This window comes from Amblyomma maculatum, chromosome 3 (genome assembly GCF_055883805.1).
Source record: "Amblyomma maculatum isolate TAMU_Amacu chromosome 3, ASM5588380v1, whole genome shotgun sequence".
Lineage (NCBI taxonomy): Eukaryota > Metazoa > Arthropoda > Arachnida > Ixodida > Ixodidae > Amblyomma > Amblyomma maculatum.
In genome coordinates, this window is record NC_139346.1 from 99,380,229 (window position 1) to 99,385,867 (window position 5,639).

Consider the following 5,639-nt stretch of genomic DNA (forward strand, 5'->3'; position numbering starts at 1 on the left):
TTTTTTAGAGGTATGGCACCTACTGCAGTGTGCGAAGAAATCATGCACACCAGGGATAGAAAGAGCCACCGGGAGGGTACACCTTCGCCGTTGCCGAAAGAACTGTTCTCATCAAGCCAGACGTTATAGCGCTGCAGGAAACTCGCTGCTCTCCTAGCATTTCGGATACGTTGCGTATTCCAGTCAGACAGAGGGGAAAGCGAGAACCCAGGTAGCCAAAACTTTGACGGCGATTCAACACCCGGCGTTCAACACAGATATCGAGCATGTATAATCGAGATCATACCGCACAAAAGAGGTAAGAAAAGCATATTCGTCCTCAATGTGCACAGCCCACCCTGGCAAAGGAATGCTGAATTTGAGCTACTATCAAAGACTCAAGAAAGGTAGCCAAAGATAACGGTCTGGTCGTGTTAGGAGATTTCAACGCGCAACACAAGAGCTGGGGATATGTAGGAAAACCACCAAGGAAAATAACCTGGCGCAATCTGCTGTGCAAGTGGACATGGATCTCGAAACGGATTTTACAAAACCGACAAGACTGGCCAACAACGTCAGCAGGGATACATTCCCAGACCTCGCTTTTGTAAAGAACACTAATGACACATCTTGGGAAAACACGAACGAGAGCCTTAGAAGTGATCACTTTATCCTTGTGATATCATTGGCCATTGCAGGGTGAGACGAAAGTTAGATGTGAAAATAACTGACTGGAATGCGTTTAGAGTACATTGCGACAAGGAACCAATTCAAGCTATTGAGGCGTGGAGCAAGGGACTCCGCGAAGTTACGAAAGAGCCACAAAGACCGTGAAAAGGACAAGCGCAGTTCCTGAAATTGATAGCAATCTACTGCGGTTGTGGGAAGCTCGTAGGAGTATGACTAAAAGGTGGAGGAGACAGAAATGGGCAAACTAAAGATTGTTCAGGTCACCGCTGATGCAGAGCAGAATGCACAAGAGCTCTCTAGACAAAACTAGGGACAATTGTGGGACCCACTGAAAGGAACACTGGGGACGGCCAAGACTTGGGCGTTGCTGAGGAATCTGATCGACCCGGCCAAGTCTACAGAACACGGCAAACTAAAGATTGCCCAGGTCACCGCTGAGGCAGAGCGGTATGCACAAGAGCCCTTTAGACAAAACTTGGGACAACTGTGGGACTCAGTGAAAGGAACACTGGGGACGGCCAAGACTTGGGTGTTGCTGAGGAATCTGATCGACCCGGCCAAGTCTAAGACCGAAACCAGCAAGACGCTTCATCGAATCGCCTACAAGTACCTGGGAGACGTTGAGTTGCTAGACAAGATCCGAAAACGGTACGTAGGGGGAGGTGGACATCCCCGGCTGCACAGAAGTGTATCGGGGAATAGAAAATGAGAAACGCGACTTTCCAATCACGAAAGACGAGGTGTACGCGGCGGCCAGAATGGCTGTCAAGAACACGATGGCGGGAGCAGATAAGATCGGCAACGTCATTATAAGGAATCTAGGGGCGGAACAGACCGCGAGCATCACCAAATATTTGAATAATCACTGAAAGGCGGAGACTGTGCCGGAGGAGTGGCGGCACGCAGAAATCATCACCATCCCCAAGCCAGGCAAGTAGCGATGTTTGGAAATTCTGCGGCCTATCTCACTGACCTTATGCCTATGGAAACTGTAAAAAAGGATCGTTATGATCAGACTTCAGAACTATTTGGAAGGTGACGATCTCATGCCGCACAAAATGTTTGGTTTCTGGCCAAAGACGTCCTTCTTCTTCTCAAAGAGCAACGGGCCAAAGTATGGAGAGCATGTAATCATGGCTCTCGACTTCAAGGGGGCGTTCGACAATGTTAGTCATGATCCATACTATCGGGTCTGAGCAATCTACATTGCGGGCGAAAGATTCATGGTTACGTCAAGGCCTTCCTTACGGATAGGATCGCGACTATAGGGATCGGCGACTTGCGATCGGACAAGATCAGGATGCCTAACAAGGGTACGCTTCAAGGATCTGTAATTTCGCCCCTACTCTTCAACATCGCTATGATTGGTTTGGTGGAGAAGTTGAACGCCATAGACGGCATTCGGCACGCAATATAAGCCGATTACATAACGATTTGGACGACGGAGGTCTCAAGGCGGAGAGGCTACAAGAAGCCGCGGACTGTGTCGACAGCTACGCAGGCGCTAAGGGACTTTCGTGTTCGCCTGAAAAATCTTAAATTCTCACAGTATATAGGCCCCGATAAGACAGTAAAGTTGACCTCACCGTTATACTAGCCGGGCTCGCATACCAGAAATGCACGTGCTGAGAGTGTTTGGAATGTGGATTCAATCCATCAAAGGTCGGACCACACGATCAGATTACTATCTGGATCTTCGGCCCAGATAACGAGAATGATTAGGTGACTGACCTATAGATGAAAAGAGATAAAGTAGAAAGACACGCTCATGTTAGTGCGGGCGCTTGTGGTAAGGAGAGCCGCGTATAGTCTTCCCTATCGACACCTGACCCAGACGGAGAAAGAGAAAGTGGAATCGATCCTCAGGAAGGCGTAGAAGACAGCGCCGGGGATGCCAATAAGAACGGCAAACGCGAATTTAATGGCCCTTGGCTTAACAAACACATATAAAGAGGACAGGGAAGCGCAGCTTGTCTATCAGGAGATGAGGCTACAACGCACTACGGTTGGACCAGCGCTCCTCCGAAGACTAGGCTATCATGATCACATGCTGCAGATTGAACGGACGATAGACATATCGGACGCGATCCAGTCTACGTTTGCATTAGAGCCAATTCCCAAGAACATGCCTCCTGTCGTTCATCAGTGTAGGCATAAGGCCAGGACGGAAGCCTTAGCCGATACCTGTCAGAACAAGAAGACCGTCTATGTACACGCGGCGATGTATTCTAACCAAAGAGATGCGGGGGTGACAACCGTAGAGTTTCAGCTAAAGGAGAAAATGAGCGCCTCGATACGGAACTGCACCGTGTCTGACGTCGAGGAGGCCGCTATTGCTCTACCTGTCGCTGAGGGCAATAGGTCTGGGCGTTCGCTGGTAGTAATGACCGATTTGCAAGCCGCTTGCCGAGGATTCACCAACGGCAGGATTGGCAAAAAGGCGGTCGCCATCTTGAAGGCCGGCGGGATAAGCGACACAACACAATTCGTACTTTGGGCTCCGGTGCATGGTGACATTGCCGGGAACATCCAGGCCGATCTCATAGCTCGAGGTTATGCAAAGCGAGGGAGGTCAGAGGCCGAAGAGACCGAGGCAGTGACTCGTACCTACGCAGACATTTTGGTGCACTACCGGGGGACCAGAAGACGGTATCCTCCGCTCCAAAAGCTGTTAAAGAGAAGACAGTCAGTGTCTTGACGGCCGCTACCAACAAATTCGTATCCATGCCTGTCTTTATACATCAAGATACATCCGACCGTATACAGGGACACGTGTACTTGGTGCGGGCACAGACCGACAATTTATCATATCAAATGGGTCTGCCAGACAATAGATGCAGTGCTGATAATTCACAACGCCACGCCGGAGCAGTGCAAGGCTACGCTGTCCAGTTCGGAGCCGAAAGGCCACGTTTGGCTGATTGAACGGACCAGCAGGGCAGCAAAGGCCGCGGGAGTCCTGAACTGAGGACCCAACCACGGGAGCTCTAGATTATTTTTCTCTTTTGCATTATATAAAGTATTCTCTCTCTGTCATATCGTAACATCTTATGAACGTAGGTCGACGACACTCATGTTTGAAACAAACGTTGATTTCACAAACAAACATATTATGTGCACCTGAAGAAATGCATTTCACTTTCTTAAATCTGGTATGCATGGTGCTTCGCTCTGCTTCAAAGGCTGTCTCGTGAAATGTGGCATAATACAACGATAATTTTATCGGCGCAATTTTTCAGCAACGTGCTCAACTTGGGATACAATCATTGTGCACTGATTTTCTTTGGCCATATCCGTGCAAGATCTCAATTGATTGGCTGCTCCAGGTATGTTTATCGTCTTTCCATGTTTTACAAAAGCATGCAGTTTTTGATATATCACTACATGACATGCTGTGACGTTAGTATCCTGCTTTTTAAGCCTTGTGAAACTTTGTTCTGCTTCTATTGCGGTCAATCTTCCTGCCTACGCCGAGACAAGTATGTAATGAAGTTTTTGATGGACAAGGTCTGTAATGAAGCGTCCATCTATGGTTCGTTCGAGTCTATGCAGACAACCTACGGTAGGGTTAATTTCGTGCTGCTCTATATGGCAAAACAAAATAAAAATACAGCATGTCGTGATAAAAAATAGTTGCCCTCTTCGGCACGTGTAGCTGGAGCCGGATCATATAAATTGTGTAGCATCCGAGCTACAGCCAAATCTCTGAGCAGAGAAAGGTAGATTTACTCCTTTAGCAATGCAGTCTCATTGTAAAAGGAGCCGGTAATTACGAAAGTGTTATTTAATTTTTGAGCAGTTTTCACAGGCGAGAGTGCAAAAACTGACGCCTTATTGTTAAGCTCTAAACATTGATATTTTAGTATTTAAAATTCTTGTTTATATTGTGGTTTTTTAAAATAAAATGCCATGCTTGAATAGTTCTCACCAACTGCATATATTAGAGAGGAGAAAGAAGACCTAAACATTTGATATCAATTTGGCAGCGCTTACTTTAAATACTCTGTTCGATCTATGGCCGCTTTCTCTAACCACAAATTAGAAGAATCGGACAACTAAATCAAGCACCGTTCCGCCGCTATTCCTTTTCCTAGCACTGACTCAAGTTGGTTACTCGCTGATAGCGGCGCCTAAACTTATCACTTGCTCTACATGCTGGTGGCTTCCGCTTAAACCTGGTGCATTTAAAGTTACACGTTTGCTACACGTTTTAAGTTTAGACCACAAGCGATTAATTATGTGGGGCGTTCAGTTGAAGAATTTTGTTTGATATAACGAAGCAGGTTTTAAATTTCCCCGTGTTCTTGTTCAGTATAATGAATGCCACAGGGCATATTGCTTGAATTAAAACGTGATGGAGTTGATTCATAATATGTTCTATGCCTAACCATACCGATGATACCTTACAACGAGCTGGTTATATGTGTGTTGTATCTGTTTGCTCCACGCAGTAAATACAGTTCTTAAATTTCTATTCTCACAGACCATCATTGGCAGCAAAGCACAAATTAATTTAATCTTGTTTACCCTATTGAAATAAAACTTCGCAGCTAATACGATGTGTGTTGAAAGGCGCGGGAGCCACTGAGTAGAGTCAGTAAAAGTATTTCTGCACTATTGATCCTTTTATCTCAAGACAAATTTATTGCCCTCCTTCTGTTTACAGGGACATTCGCCTCGTGATATGAACTTCAAAGTTGTTCTTGTCGGTTTGGCCATTTTTGGCTTTTTGATGTCAAATAAGACTAGTCAATAAGCAATTAATTTTATTTTTTATATCAAGGACAAGGAAAAATTTGTTCCGGATATATCACTTCCTACTAAATTCATCATTACTATTGTGTGTTTGGCTGCCTTCGACTGGTGTATATAAAAAAAACAGCCATTCGAAGTCGATCACACCAATTGAATAGCGAAAGTAATCAGCTATAATGGGACGTGCTAGAAGACAGAGTACGAAGTTATTCATG